The following is a 16,893-nucleotide window of genomic DNA, read 5'->3' as shown; positions in this document are numbered from 1 at the left end:
ACCCCCCCACCCACCCCCACACCCCCACACCCCCCCACCCACCCCCACACCCCTACCCACACACCTACCCACCCACCCACACACCCACCCACCGCCGCCTCTGTCCGCTCAGCAGTGTGAATAAGTTCACCGCCAATTTGTGGATCGGCAGGTGGCGTGCGGCGAGGTGAAGTGTGGCGACTCCCGCCTCTTCCCAGACGTCCGGCGAGCGGTGGGCGAGCAGGCCAAATACCCCCCCCCCCCCAGAGGGGGGTTACCGGGTGGAGGCCCTTCCTCTAGCGGTGGCGTGAGCCGGCAATTGCAGGGCTGTGCCTTTATCCTTTTTACAATACAGTAAATTCATCGGGATTGAAATACAACATTGTGGCGGTACTAAGATATAAACAAATTCTCCTGGGATCCTCCCTCCATCCACATTCATCAGCTGCTGATGTAGCAGGCATCAGCCAAACACTCGCTCTTTTGTTTTGGCCTCCGAAAAGTGTTCTCAACTTTCTGTCGCTGTCAGATGTTTTTGAGTCTTCGCCCAGCTTAAGCTCTCCTGACAGTTTCTGTTTGGTAATCTGAGTCGTTCCCAGGGAGAGACTCGCTTTGCTTTGGCATGTCATGTCCAATGCTCTGGCTGCCCGTCGCCAGAGCCGCGCGTTAAAAGGGAAACGAGAGAGGGAAGTCTGTTTGTCGACCGATCAGTCGCGCGGCCGGTCTATTAATCGGCGACCCTTATTAAAAAATCAACGAGCCAGTTGTACATATGTATGTTGGATTTATTTTGCACCATACATAGCCAACCGCTCGAATCGGAGGTGTGGGGGGGAAGGACAACAAACTAAATACAAAAAGCAGTTCTGGAGAAATTCGTTTTCAATCGATGATTTAAAACTACAGAGCTCCAGTGGCTCCCTAATATATATCGGAGGGAAGAGCGTTCCAGACGGCTGCAGAAGCGCATTTGACATTGCGCGATGTGGTGACCGTCTTTGTTCGATGGCTGAGCCAAAAGCCGCTGCAAGGATGACCGGAGTTCGCTTGATGGTTTGTGCTCCTTGACGAGATCAGCAACGTATTGTCTTTTTGATTTAAAGCTTTCGTGACTGCATGGATCCATCTTCTTGGTTCTTTCGGTAAAGTCACGTTGAAGGGAAATAATAAAATAATAAAAAGTAAAACATAATTAAATAAATTATCACGACGTTTCGGCCACAACACAAGCAGAAGTCTTCAGGTGAAGAAATCGAACTGTCGGGAAGCTTTGGAACGCTGTCTCTTCTTCACCTGAAGATGGCTGCTTATGTTGTGGCCGAAACGTCGTGATAATTTTATAATGTTGTATGTTTATTATTTAATTATTTCCCTTCTACGTGGTGACTTTACCGAAAGAACCAAGAAGATCAACGTATTGTCGTTCATTTGTGGCGAGCACTTTGCGTGTTACCAGCGTCACCTTGTTACAATGTTTTCGTTCGGCAACCGGAATACGGATATGGTCAAGATCCTGCAGGACCAAATTATTTTTTTACATGCTGCAGCTTGGTAATGCTTTTGCGAGATTACCAATGACCGTATTTTACAGATTAGCATTCACCCTCATCCCTGTATTTTCAAAGATCTTATAATCCTGTAGGTGTGTTTGTGCGCGTGTGGCCAGATTGGTTTAACTTCATTGACACCGGTCACAAGTTTGGGGTGCGTCGTATTTTCCAGAGATAGATACACGGAGGAACGTTATAAAAAAAAAATACTCTTACCGTTTTCAGGACATGCAGAACGGAGAAGGTTGATTAATGTATCGCTCCCATTCCTCATTATAACAGATGTACAATCTCATCGGTGATGCTTTGCAATAATTCAAATTCAAATAGATAATTGCGAAGTGGATGATAGAATCACATGCATTGTCAGTTCCTGGAGAATTTACGCCTGTTGTTGCCGATAAGTTATTCCGTGCAGCGAGACAGAAATTTGATTGCGACGTCCGGGACAATGAAGGAAGGGGAGCGCGAGAGAGCATTGACTCATCTCTGCATTTCCACTTCTTTTTTTCCTTCCTCTCCGCCGGTTCCTCGCGTTCAAAAAGCAGTTACGTGCGAGACAAAGAGACGCTACAAAAAAGCACGACGAATACATAAACAAGTGTGTGTGTGGGGAGGGAGTGGCGAGAATGCAGGGTTTAATGGGATGAAGAGACGCGGCTAGGGCCCTTTATCAGAACGCGGCGGTCTCGAATCGCAGAGCGTCGCTCATAACTCACAATTTGTGTCGCGTCGCTCGTAACTCGTAAACTTTACGCAAGGCGTGACTCACTCGCGGAAAAGAAGATCTTTAAATAAATAACACCCCCTCCCCCGACGCCCGCTGCTTGCAATGTCATGGCATTTATTTAATGCGATAATACAATAACAAATATTTACCCAGGATTTTTTTTTTGCCGATGAGCTTCCAAGCTTGTTTTTTTTCAGGAGGGGGGTGGGGTGGGGGGCGTTGGTGCACGCATTACGGCGTTGAGCCAAATTACATTTAGTGAGTGGATTCACGTGGGAAACCCGCGTGACTGGTGAAAAGCCACGTATGAACCGAGGCGATTTAGCGTGCAACGCTCCACACAGATGGATTCGAGTATCCATTGCTGTTACTGGCCCATCCTCTTCGACCGGCCTCGCCGGGTTTCGCCGCCAGGCCTTCTGCCTCCGTTGGCTCTGTGAGCGAGCTGCACAGTCGTGGAATTTGGCGTCAAACGCTCGTGGTAACACACCCGTCGAATCGTGCTCGCGAGAATACGTTACTCGCAAATTACAGTATGCAAATGATATGCATATGTGGGGTTATGCTAATGTTTCGTGTCGGCGTATGCATACTTGGCAAAAAAAAACACATTTCCATTTTTTTCCAAATTGTACCAGAGGTTTTGAGCAATAACCCTTTGATTGATTAGACTTTTAAAAAAAAAATAGAGTCCCTAATAGCAACACGATTTTGCACTTGCAATTTAATTTATAATTCTAGATTTGAAGCTTTCGTGACTGCAATGATCCATACTCTTTGGTTCTATTCGGTAAAATCACGTAGGTAAAAAATAAAACAACAAAAAATCACGACGTTGCGACCACAACACAAGTGGCCTTCATCAGGTGAAGGGACCGGACTGTCCTGATGAAGGCCACTTGTGTTGTGGCCGAAACGTCGTGATTTTTTGTTGTTTAATTTTTTTACCTACGTGACTTTACCGAATAGAACCAAAGAGTATTTAATCTATAGTTATCGTGACCTGCCCCTCCACCTCCCTCCGCGTGTTACGGATAGACGGAGCGAGAGAAGCCACTGGATGAACGCTTTGAATGTCGGTTGGAAAGTGCTGATAGTGAGACGGAAAATGAAGAATCGAAGCTCGGGCTTGAATCGTGAATCCCCGGAATTATGACGGCGGCGGCGCCGGATCGCTGGGCCGCGGGGGGGGCGGAGGAGTGTGACTCACTCGGGAGTGTTCGTGGAATTGTAAAAAAAAAATAATTTGGAATTGGTGGCCATGTTCCGTTCCAGGGCCATAAATATTTGATTGCATTAATAATACACATTTTGTAATACAATAAGAGAGGTACATTATTACAGCAATAACACGAATACGTAATAAAGTGGAGGAACAGGGGCCTCGTGGCTTGAGAAGTGTTCCTTTGCGATGCCCTTCCAGTGTGCGCTGGCGGCGGTGATGATTATGGTGGTGGTGATGATTATGGTGGTGGTGGTGGTGGTGATGATTATGGTGGTGGTGGTGATGATACTGGGGGAAGGCTCGAGTGGTGATGGCGGTGGTGAAAGTGTTGCGGTGGTTTTTTGTTGTTGTTGTTGTTGTTGACGGTGCTAAAATCTGGCGCATACTTGTTCGTACATTCACGCGCGTGTGTCCGTGTGACTGCTCCGTGTGGTGAATTGTGGAGAGCGTCGCCGCAGTGCGGTGGGCGGCGACATGCGCCGCGAAACCAGTCACCTGGGTTCGATTCCCGGCCGCTATTAGGCGTTGCCTCTTGTTGCAGTGCAGGTTTCTAAATCTACAGACAGCATCACGTTCGCATCCTGACAAAATTGACAATTTATGGCAAATTTGTCCCAATGCAACACTTTTCAACAAAGTCGTTGTGCTTTTATTGTCGTGTGGGTGCGTGTTCATGCGTGTGTACCCACGAGTGTGTATTTGTGTGTATGTATGTATGTATGCACGTGTGTGCGTGTGTACCTCAATAGGTGCTTGCGAACTGCACTTGCCCAACAGGTGATTACAGAGGGAATCTGTGCTTCCAACCCAATGATCCGAGTTCAGTTACAGGCTACGGTTAACATTGGATTGAATCAGCCTTAAACGAGTGTGTATGTATGCTGAACTACTTTCGCACAGTACGTAGCCAACCGTGCTAATCGGAGGTGCGTGTTCTTGGTGCGATGTGGAGACATCAGTGCTGGGGAGACGGCTGTGGCCAGACATCGCTCCAGCCACACCGTTCCTCGTTGTGCGCCATTCCGGCCTAAATAGGTGCTCGCAAACAGCTCTTTGCTCCAACAGTCTGTTAAAGGCTCCTGGTGGGAATGAGGGTGACGGGGTGTATTGGGGGTGTTTGTGCGTGTTTGGCGAATGCGTACGTGCGAGTGTGTTGATTCACCAGCTCTCGGGCATCGCTTCCGAAATGATTGCAGGGCCGCCGTCTGTGCACCAAGTGGCCCGCAAGACTTCGAGGGGAATTAATATTAGAACACTTCTCGGAGCACCACAGAAGGCGGCCTTAATATTTCACGCAGTATCCTTGCATTCGCCATTAAAATCTTAATGAGTCATTTCTGCTCCTTTGCTTGTTGAATGTGTCTGCGAACAAGTGGAGAAGTGCCTGGATAATTTTGAACAATTTGTTATTTTGCTGCTGATAATGGAGATTGATGGTCGCGGTTATCAGGTTTCTTGCGGGAGGTAACGACGGTGCCTTTGCTCTTGCCACGGCTCAGCCACGAGGGTGGGGTGGAGGCAGCCGTGTTAGAATATGGGGGTGGGGGGGGGGGCGAATATTTGCAGGTATCTGTGTCAATTTAGTGCGCGATCTACCTGAGATGTGTCTGCGAGTCAGTCACGACGTTTTTATCGAGTGATTTTCGTCGTACACGGTCAAGTTGTGGGGAGGGGGAGGTGAGTGGGAGGGGGGTCATACTGACCAGAAGAAACCAAGGGCCTCTGGCATTGATGATGACCTGTGTATGACCTGTGACCTTCTACCTAGATTTTTGTTAAAATGACTGAAATTTTGCCCCATACTAATCTTATGGAATTTTAGACACGTATAATCTCTCTTGCCATTTATCTCTTTTGTTGGATGTTGGGGGAATAGTTTTGTAAAATAAAAATAAAAAACCTGGGTGACAGAATCTGTACCAAATATTAATCTTGTCCCGAAGATGGACTGGTTCGGGCTCGTGTATTACATCAAAGGCACTCTGTAAATATAAAGTAATATAAGCAATACGATGTATTTCGGTACATTGAGGTGTAATGTATTTCAGGTAGCAGGACACAAAAAAATAACAATTTTAAAGTAATTATATAAAGGCAAGTTAGATATCTTGGACATGAATGGAAAAAAAACAAAAGAATGATTGTAAATATATTGACTGGGAATATTGTAGGTACAAGACAGCGGATTGAGTATAAAATCAATCGGCACTCTTGTGTTTCAACTGGGAGTGCGGTACTTGAGTAACGTCATGGACAGAGCTAAATGGAAGGCCAAGATCTTCAAAGTATCTAAGAAAGGACATGGCACACAGAGGGAGGTTGCAATGTAATTTATTGACACTGCTTCATTTATTTAACAGCCTTTTAATTTTCTTGCACTTCAGAGCCTGTTGCTCTCGCGCTGTTTGCGTCGCCGTGTTTAACGCTCGTGGTGCTTGCCGGTGATGATGAACTCGCGTCAGTATTTTGATTTGCACCACTCCAGAACCTGCTTATACAATCTGATCAACTGTCCGGTAATGTTTGACTCTTGCTTTTTACTTTTGTTCCATTGGAACGAGTTTTATTTTACGATGTATTTAGATCACATAAGGTCTCCCCTTGAAAGAGACCACTACTGGCTGTCAATGCTGGACGAAGCGCTGACAGTGCCGTATCTGCCATGAGGGCTGTTTGAACATCCTTCATCACGACGGTCAGTCCGATTTGGTACAAGCGGGAAGCCCAGAACCGGTTCAGGTAGCGGTCGCCGCTGATTTTAGCCGTGGCCGGGAATCGAACTCGGGTCGCCGGGTTCACATCACAGTTGCGCTAACGACTACACCACCAGCTTCCACCCCTTTAAACGGCCTTCTCACCCGGTATGAAATACAGCAACAGCACAGGGATTGCATTGTAACGGCTGAAGACTCTCTGGCATGGCTCCTGTCTCACTCCGAAGCAGTGAAGCGACCTCTTGCTCCGAGAATTAGGAACACATTTTCCTTAAATCTGCTTGTAAGTCCTGCAAGCCCAGCGTGGGGTTTAATGAGTACTGGGATTAAATCGCTTGACTTGCAATTAAAAAAATAGCCAACTCCACGACGTATGTTTTGATAACCCCCCCACTTTTGTTACGTCATTAATTATAGAATTAACCGAAAATGAAGAGCGAATTACCGCACTTGCATTACTGTTTTAAGTGGGGGGGGGGGGGGGGGGGGGGTGTGGTCTTGATCGCTGTCTGAATATTCACCGTGCGTTATTTCGTGAAACGCAGAATAATCATCACGGTTGTGCATTCGTACAATTTTCACGAAATGTATTTCACACAACGGCGGGGTGACGCACGCGCCGGCAGTCTTCGGCTAAGTGCCCCAGCACACGCACACGAGCAAAGATGTTGGAAGCAAGACGATGAGAGGGGTTTTACGCTGTTTATTTCTCCCCTCCATTGACATTTGACTTTTCTTTTTCTCTTGGTAACGTGCCGCAGCATTCACGGCGATTCCTGTTTTTGTTGCCTCGCTTTTTAGCGCAGAAGGCAACGAGGTTTCACTGGCCCGCCAAGCTCACACACCTAAGTTTTCTTGTGGTTGTTGTTGTTGTTTTTTTGCACACAGCGTTGGTGTACGGTGCTTTTTTCAGGAATATTTTGCTGTTTTTTTTCATGGATTTTCTGTTTGCACAGTCACGTAGTCACTTTAAGATTTTTTTCTTGTTCGTGTTTTTGTTTTTTTGTTTGTTGTGGTTGCACTCGATTCAAGAGCCGAATGGCTCACAGGGCTATACCAAAATAAATAAACTGGAAACTGAAAGCTGAAAACACCGCACGCGCGACGGCGAGAGGGACGTGGCCTAGAGGGACGTGGCTAGAGTGACGTGGGCAAGAGACGTGGCTAGAGAGACGTGGCAATAGGGATGTGGCCTAGAAGGACGTGGGGTGAAAGATGAGATGGCAGGATTAGGTTGAGGAAGAGATAATAGGGGAAAGAAGTTGAAAGGATGTTGTACTCTGTTGTTCAACTTCTTTCGCACTGCACGTAGCCAACTGCTCATCAGAACAAGGTTGGACGGATGGACGGATGTGGAGAGAGTGACAGAGGTTGGATGGGTGAGGGCAAAAAGAGGGGAACGAGTAAGTGAGGAAGAGGCAAGAGAGACGACGAGTGGAGAGAAAGCCGGGGAGCGCGAAGGACCACCGAACCAATACCCGCACCCCCCCCCCCCCCCCCCCTTTAAAATTCGCTCGCGTTGTCTGCCTCCTCTGAGCCGGGGGTGCGACGCGAGGATTCATTGCGCTTGTTTTACGGCGGGCCACGCGGCGTGAGCGCCCGTGTTCCGGCCGGGATAAGGATGACGGATGGGGAGGGGGGTGGGCGAGCGGGGCGAGGGGACGCGGCGTGTCGACGGAGCTCCTTGACGCGCGCCTCCCATTGTCTCCGTTTCTCCCTTTTTACCTTTTGTACACTGCACCCGAGTTGCTGCGATCGGGATGGCGAGAAGGACCGGCGACATGGCGGCTGATCCGATTTGTCTAGGCGGGCGGATACACGAGGGCACCGCTTTCACTCCCTGCTGGGGGGGGGGGGGGAGAAGAGGGGGTGCTGAGTTTTGTGGACCTGGCTCGTGATTTCCCTCTCCGACGTGGTTCTCGTTTTGTCACCGCGTGCCGTTCCGCGCGATGTCCGACGTTTTTCTTCGCGTGCCGGGGGGAGCCCAGTAAACAGGGGTCGTTGGTTCCAACAGTTCCAACGACAGGCCAACGTTGGGCGCAACGTTGGCCTCGTTTACACCGGCAGCTTCTTCAGGTGCTGAATTAAAGAGCGGTTTGATTTCTCCCTCGATTGTATAGCTGCTGCTGCTGGTTCATTGACTCTGATTAGGTTCAGCTCTCTGATGTGGGCCAGTCCATGTGGGTTTATTTGCTTCGTCCGGGAGGAAATATAAGGAGTACGGTATCCGGAGAAAGCTCACCACGTGTGCACGCTTGGGCGATATCACTCGGTAAAAGTCCACTGAGCACGCGGGGCCGCATCGGTCACCGTCAGCAGGTGACAAGCTCTTCATCATCGAGGGAGACGGTGAGCTACTCAATCCAGTCACCGAGGAAGCTCCCAGCCCGCGAAGCGAGATGTCTCGGAAGTGTCGCAAAACGTCGGACGTCGTGCCGAACAACGCCACGGCGAAACTGCGCAGTTTCCACCAACCCGCCTTGCGTCAGCACGGCGAGAGTGCTGAGGGTAATCCCTGCAAGCAGTGGAGGAGACCCTCGGTGGCATGGATAGGAGACCATCACCGGGGGGCCTCGGATCCATACCCCATTGAGAGCCCACTTTGAACGTCACCGGGTATTGACAGGCGAGAGAAATGGGGAGCGTATGGATTTCAGCCCAGCAGTCATGCGGTCATCTGGCCCGTCGCTTAAAGGTTGAGACACAAATACTGCAATTTCCGCCAAGCGGAGAAGCCGTGCGGAGCTGCAGCGAGGGATAGCCGCCATTAGTATTAAACGTCGCGTGATTATAGCGTTGCATGCCGATTGATTGATTGATTGGCCGAGTGAAGGGGCCCATTGGGATTCATTCTCTCTTCTGCAAGGGAGCCCTAGGAAACTGCATTTTTTGCCATCATTATTAGGGTTTTCTTTTCCTCTCTTACTGCAAATTGCGGGGGGTCATTCTCATTTGTGAGATTTGGCCCATGACAGCGGTCTCTGTGTTTTGGTAAGCGGAGGCTCGGTGTGGGCGCCTTGCTCGTCGCGTCTCCATGGACGACTTGGAGCCGGCGCTGGGAGTTTTAAAGTCCCAGCCTCGTCAGGTCTCGGAAGATGCGTGTAAGCATGTATACGTTGAACTTTCGCACCATACGTAGCCCCAACCGCGCTAATCGGAGGTAGACAGAGTTGTGAGGCCTGGGTAGTGGTGGGATGCCATGCCCACAGGCCTCAATGTCAGCTGGGTCTGCGACCTGGAAATTATGTCTACATCCTGCACACCACATCGAGTATCCCTATTGCTATGGCTGTGGCTACTAATCACATGCCTCCTGGAAGATATTCGGCGAGAAATTAATTCCCTGGCGACCACACGCATAACGGGTGTTATAGACTCTGGGGCTGCGTTATGGGCACCCGGAGGTCAGGTCCAGCAAAATCAATTGTATGTATGTGATGTTGAACTTCTTTCAAATGCCAGGTCTATTGCCCTCCACCTTCGCCCAACCAACATTGACTGGCGAGGCAAAGTTTCTTCTCCCTTCCGAAGAACCCCCACGGCCCGCTCAGCGTGGCAAGACTTTCAGTAGCGGATCGACAATAGTACTTGCACTGTACATGTAACAGCGTAGGGTGATGACCCACATCTTACGGCAAGGTAGCCGCCTCCGTAAGGCGACTGCCATTGGCTTTCCCGCACAGTGGTTACGCATTTCATATCGAGCCTAAAGATTGAGCCGAACGATCCAACCGCAGCGGCGCCCAAGCTGGGTCCCGTTGAAACATTTTCTGCAGATGTAAAAAAAATCCGTGGCTCGGCGCAAACTTTGCTCCAATGCCAAAAAAAAATCACCGAGTGCGGGAGCCATCCATGGACATGGTGGGCGTTTGAAATAAGCACGTCGATGGGATGTGCAGGTCGGAGTATTCGTGCGTAAATAAAATTAAAAGTAACCGAATAAAAAGATACCAGCATTTATCATGCATGTTAGAACAGATTGTTTACGATTCATGTACATTTTTTGGAAGAGATATGCTCACATTACATCTTGAGCTAATGGAGATAACTGGAACGGTGGTAAATGCTGCGGATCTAAAAAAAAAACAGTGCAAACGAGATGGTAAAGAATGAGACGAAAAATGTAGTTCTTGGATTGTGTGACTCGTCAAAATTCATGTTGCGGGGAAGTGGAGCAGGGAATAGTGAATCATTGCTTGCATAGTAATTAGGATGGAATAATTATCATAATTTGCCTGTTTATTCAGGCTTTACTGTGGAATAATGACTTTGATTTACCCAGGAAATCCCCGTGGGGTGGAGCAGTCGCTCGGTGGAATCGCTCGCTCCGCTCCGAACCCGGCAATCTCGAGTTCAATTCCTGCCCAGCGGCAAGTGAAATTTCTGAACCAGTTTCCGGTGCCCCTCCTTCAACGACCCGCACTGACCAATGTGGTGAAAAGCATATAGCCAACAAACCTCCATTACTGACACAGAGCAGGCCCTCATCAGGCAGTAATTCAGCATCGAGCGGTAAATGATTGACATTACTCATGGATGTGCTGGCAGAGGAGGAACAAGAGGATACATCGTTTTGCATTTTCCACAATTTCAATTGGTGTCCTCGATGTTATGTACCCACTCGCACTCTCGCAGAGGAGCGCATCACTGCGTGTGTTTGAGAACGGCCCGCGGAGGGAGAGATGTCACGAAAACTGCTTTGGCCATCGAGGGTTTTTCTCATCGCCAATTTGACCTTTCGGGCCAACCCCTCTTGTGGCCCCGACCATCCACGGTTGACGGCGCGAGATTCCTGCACGCACCGCAAAGAAGCACTGTGCCCTCAACTGCTACACCGCCCACGGTGCTGCTGCCGCACAGGCCCAGTGTGCAATGCTGTGGGACGCGTACGTGCCCTGCTACAGAGATGGGCGTCGCACGACAGTCAAAACCAAGCACTTGAATTTAGCCATATTAATGTTTAGCCATATTAATGGTTAGCCGTATTAATGTTTAGCCATATTAATATGATGGGTTCTTGATGCGTCATTGGCCATCAACTGGAGAATCCAACACTTGGAAAACCAATTTAATCATTGGCGGCTGAAATCCGGATTTAAACCCCGTATAAACCATAGGGCGACCAAGCCACCTCTGAGAGTCCTGGTGTGTACTGTAATTTTATTTATTTATGTATTATATTTTTTTCAACTCCTTACACTCGAGAACCCGGTGTAATCACAGGTGGCTGAAACCCAGTTTCAAGCCTGCAGAGCACCTCAGCGGTTCTGGCTCAGCGCTCTGACCCTCCGAGCCACCCGGCCACCTCCTGAAAGAGAGAGAGAGAGAAAATGTTCGTCACTTTAGACGACGGTTGATTGCGGCAGCTCTGGATCAATGCGGAGCCTCGGCTGTCAGGTGCTCATCCCCCCCTATGCCAGGTTAGCGACCTTTCCACCAGGCGCTCCCTTTTGCGGGGATTGGCGGCAGTGGTGGCAGCGCAGACGGGGGCAGCTGGTGTCCCACTCTTAAAGCCACGTGTACGCGCCATCTCGCTCGGTCTTCGGTCTCTGCACCCCCCCACCCACCCGCCTCCCCCCCCCCACCACAATGTTGTTCTCACCCCCGTAGCGAACGCTCTCCTGCCGGCTCTCCAATTCCATCGATCGGCGCCAGCCCATGCCACCGGCGGGTCCTGTCGCGAATTGAGAAATTCGTCCGCTTTTGCAAATGCCAATAGCTCGCACCTTTTTTTCCACTTGCATGATGCATTATGTGTAAACAAACGCAGATAGAAAAAATAAATATAAATGAAGAACAGAATAATGCATTATAAAAACAGACGGAGGCGGGGTTCGGTGGGGGCAGGGGGGAAGCCACCCCTTTGTTTAATACTTGGCTTCGAACGGACAGCGTTCCTGTGATTAATGTCTTTATTAGAGCGAAAAAAGATGCCGTTCAATACGCCGCCACCGCCGTCGCAAACATTACTGATCTGCTGCAGGAAACTAATCGCGCGCACCTGTTTTTTTTTTAGCAGCTGAGAGCCAGTGCCAGGCCCGGAGGAGGAGCAGTCGTGGACCCAGATTCCCCCCCCCCCTTCCCCCCCACGTAGCGGCTCCCAGTTCCCCCTCACCCCCATTGATCCCACGACAGCGCAACGGCTTCACGATGACGGAGCCCAGGGCGAGATGGGAGATCCTAACGAGCCCCCATTCACCAGGGCGCAAATTAGCGGGTGGCCGGCACGGGCTGCCGCTGCAGGCTGCCAGCGGTGTCCGTGGAGCCCGCGGCGGTGTTCCATTGTGATTGGAGGTTGACCGCTGCGTAGGTTTACGCGGCTGAGTTTTGTGTCGCTCTGCAATGCCCTTCGTCTGCGGGTTTGCATCGCCGATTGTTCGGTGCGATGTCCGACGTTTTTTTTCCCCTGCACATGCTGCCGGGCGCTTTATCGAAACGCGGGAGCGAAACGTCGGACATCGCACCGAGCAGCACCGTGATGCAACCTGAAAGCCACATCGGAGAGCTATTGAGATGTTTCTATTCTCTTGCCACCCCCCCCCCCCCCCCCCTCGTGTGCCGTGCCGGCCTTCATTACTGCTCGCTTACAGCACTTGCCCCAACGGTCTGTTAAGGCTATACGGGGGATCTTTGTTATTTTAATGGAACAGTGTAAAAGTAGTTGTCACACTGCACTCCGTACCTAGCGTCCTGCCTTCGATTCCAACTCACGGCCAAAAGCAGTGATGAATATCTGAACCGGTACCACGTTGCACCTAGATCAACTCAGCCCTAAATGAGTACTGTTGCATTCTCTAAGCATCAGCATGGGCGAGAAGCTGGCCACGCCATCCCTCCACGTGTGCCGTGCCGGCTGTTGGGGTAAGCGCTTTACAGCGCTTACCCCAACAGCCTGGTGCAGGCTACGGAGGGGCGACGTGTGTGTTGGGGGGGGGGGTAATATTCGTCTTATTTTGTTATTTTGTTGAAATCGATGCTCTGCAGTGAAATATGTTGATGGTTGAGAATCCCGTGATAATGCCCTGGGTAGGATTTTTGTTGAAAGTGTTTTTTTTTGTCCCGCCTTGGTGCTTTTGTGTACTTGCAGTGGGGGAGGGGGTTGGCCTGGCAGGTAGTTGGCAGTTGTCGGTGGGTGCCAAGGTGATTGTTTTTGGGGTCGTGTCCCAGTTGTGCACTTAACCCTGGCACGACGATAATTGCTCTCGCCGAGCCGCGCATCCTGGCCCGGTCTGCTCGTCTTTCGTGTCAGCTTTGACTGCGTCCTGGCAGGGCGGTTCTTAAAGTGCCGCCGCCGCCGCCTCCTTCTCGGCTGGCTGTACCACGTTCCCATCTCGCTGTAAATTGAATCCTTTCTGGCAAAGTTTGTCTCAAAGTTCGTCACCTCCTTTTGTCAGCCGGCTGTGCTATATTTTTTGCTCGGTCTTGCTGCCCGCCCGCATTAGTGTTTTCTCCTCTTCGCAATCAATTACATCTCGAGCGGCATAAGCCGTCATTGTCACCAGTGTGTCATTTCTCTGATAGAAATGTCCCGGCTCCGATAAAGTTACATCACACATTCCACATATTGCATAATGAGGTGGCTCCTTTGCCGCTGCCCTGATAAGTCTGAAATTCCAGTGTGTTAATAAGGCCCTCTCCTAGTTCAAGTTCAGGCTGAAGGCCTTCCTCTTCTCCTCTGCCTATGGCTGTTATCTCTCGATGTAACGTCTGCCTTCACACTTATTGCATTCAGTCATCTCAATGCCCGAAATTCTACCTGTCATTACGTGCCCGAGAGGAATTGTCGATGAATCCCTCTTCTTCTTCAGTCTCTCTCGATATGCATGTTCCCCTCCCCTCCCCCCCTGTATGTACGGCATCTTTGTTGCTATGTAATAATAAAAATACAACAATAATTATTTATAGCCCTTTGTCAATCCACGGCTGGATGAAATAGGCCTTCCTGTGCCGTATAAGTGAATATAGAGGTTGTTCGACCATACCACACACTCAGCTGGGGAGTGCAGGGAGAGGTTCTGGCAACTCAGGTCGCCAGGTTTGAAGCACCGCGCACACTAACCACTGCACCATTGCCCATCCTTTAATGTGTCGATCTGTCAGTCTCAGCACTTGCTTGGGTAAATATCATCGCAGCACGGTCAGTTAGGGGCTCATTCTGAATGGAATACACTCGGCGACGTATGGCGTTGATGATGGCTGATGTACAAACTATGACATAGGATAAAAAAAACCTGCTTCTGAAATTGGCGTATGGAAGGGGGTGGGGCCAATGGGAACGCTTTCGGCTGCTGACGAGCAAAGGATTGATTATATTAGCAGCCAGAATTCACACGGATGTTCTCACCCAAGGCCGTCACCTTGGGTGTCTTGGCCACATCGACCGATGCCTGATGGGCAAGTGGCAGCTCACGGTCTTGTACACTACGATTGTGAGCCTTTGTCCGTCTGGATTGGGGTTACATTATGGGACCTCCATTGCCAGCATCAAAATATTATAATACGTTTTACCCTTTCTGGCAATAAAACAGTTGTGTTAAGATGTTAAAACACCAAACAGAAACCTTTTACAAGGAATCCTGTCTGCATTAACCACATACTTGTGGCGAACATGCAAACAAAAAACATGCTCTATGATAGTTATATGCATTGTCTTTGAAACTGATTGGTCCACACCAGAGACAGCTTTCTTTAGGCTTTAGAGCCTGGTCTCAAACAGTGCTAGACCAGAGGACGCCAAAAGGCGAACAAAGAAAGCTGTCTCTGGTGTGGACCAATCAGTTTAAAAGACAATGCATATAACTATCACAGAGCATGTTTTTTGTTTGTATGTACGCCACATCTACAGGTGGTTACTGCAGACAGGATTCCTTGCAGACGGTTTAAGTTTGGTGTTTTAAAATCTTAACACAACTGTTTTATTGCCAGAAAGGGTAAAACATATTCTTATATGAGTTGGGGTTGTTTGAACAAAAATAAAATCGGCAAGGCCTTTACCCCACAATTACCGATTATAATAGGCCAGCGTAAAAAATAAAAAGGGTGTTAAAAGTCCTAAGAAGAAGAATAATTGGCTATTTCTTCCAAATGCAATTGCAATTAAAAATGCGGCCTAATTGTCGTGAACGTGGAGGCTTAATTATAGAAAAGCCCTTCGAGAAAAAAAGACCACACGAATCTCTTTAATCTGTAAATTGCCTTCTCATTGTGTGGCGCGAGAGAGGGGGAGTCAATACGATGTGTGGTTAAATAGATTTTCAATTTCCGGCATCGCAGCCGAGACCTTGGGTTTGAGGCGGGCACATAGACAATGAGGTGCTTCAGAGTTGGATTTAAATAATTAACGGACGAGTTCAGCATTGGCTCCACACAATTGAAAGTTGTGCCACATCGCCCGGGGAAGTTTTTTTCTTTCAAGTTTCATTTATTAGGTATAGCCCTGTGAGCCATGCGGCTCTTAAGTCGGGTGCAACTGCAACAAACAAAATATGAATCTACATTGCAGAAAACTATTACACCAGAACCAGACCAAAATAAAGATACAGAAACAATGTAACAACAGTAATCATAGGAACTGTGATTTTAAATTTAACAATAAACGATATACATAACACGTACGACAAAACCTGCAGCCATAGCTGGCAACACGACACTCCCAGTGTATGATGTGTGAGTGAGTCAGCAGCAGCGTGAGTGAGTGTATGATGTGCGAGTCAGCGTATGATGATTGAGTCAGTATTAGGTTGAGTGAGTGTATGATGTGTGAGTGAGTCAGTGCATGGTGTGAGTGAGTCAGTGTATGGTGTGAGTGAGTCAGTGTATGGTGTGTGAATGAGTCAGTGCATGGTGTGAGTGAGTCAGTGCATGGTGTGAGTGAGTCAGTGCATGGTGTGAGTGAGTGCATGGTGTGAGTGAGTCAGTGTATGATGTGTGAGAAAGTCAGCGTCGGCTCCCTCTGCTCGCGCCATCGCCCCCCCCCCGGCTCCGTCGCCCCCCCCCCGGCTCCATCGGCCCCCCCCCCGGCTCCGTCGGCCCCCTCGGCTCCATCGGCTCCATCGGCTCCCTCCGTCGACTCCCTCGGCCCCCTCACATACGGGCCCCCCGCCAGCCGCTGCTGGGAGCGCGCGCGCCTCATGTTGTAGACTCGCCCGTTTGTCTTCTCGCCCACAGGGCGACTCTTCTAAATTCCCGTTTGGCCATGTAGAATGCTGGCGCCTTTTGGCCGCTATAAATGTCCACGTGGTGATGAGCCACTTAGTCGAGCTAGCATTTGTGGCCAGGCCGCTCCTGAAATAAGAGCTGTGTTGCTCAAGTGGGCCTTATCTGGTTCAATAAAATAATAGTTTATAAGTGGGAGTCGGAGGCGATGATGTTGCTTGCAGCACCGTGCACCAAGCAAAATAATTTATTTGTAATTAATTTGAAATGGGGGGGGCGGGGGGGCGGCGGGTGATCGTCGTTGCCTCCTATGTGATAAGAAAGTGCAACTCGTGCCACGGCTGGCAGAAGGGTCCTCCACTCGAGGAAGCTCGGAAGAGAGAGAGAGAGCCCCTCTAAGGAGGGTATTTGGCCTACTCTTTCACGCTGGCCAGACGTCTTGGAAAAGGTCGGCGTTGAACCCACGCTTCACCCCGCCATACGCGACCTGCCGATCGACTGTGGTGAATCCATTTTCTTTGCTGCTGCCGGACGGACAGA

At 49.6% G+C, this 16,893-nt stretch overlaps 1 protein-coding gene across 1 annotated transcript in view; it reads left to right on the top strand.

Annotated features, from left to right (window-relative positions):
- GALNTL6 (polypeptide N-acetylgalactosaminyltransferase like 6) overlaps nucleotides 1–16,893 on the top strand; it is a 234,861-nt gene that overhangs the window by 54,889 nt on the left and 163,079 nt on the right. The gene's annotated exons all lie outside the window — the stretch shown is intronic.

Source organism: Petromyzon marinus, chromosome 18 (genome assembly GCF_048934315.1).
Source record: "Petromyzon marinus isolate PM22_M1 ecotype Great Lakes invasive population chromosome 18, UKy_Petmar_22M1.pri1.0, whole genome shotgun sequence".
Classification (NCBI taxonomy): Eukaryota; Metazoa; Chordata; class Hyperoartia; order Petromyzontiformes; family Petromyzontidae; genus Petromyzon; species Petromyzon marinus.
This window is presented reverse-complemented; position numbering and strand designations above follow the sequence as displayed.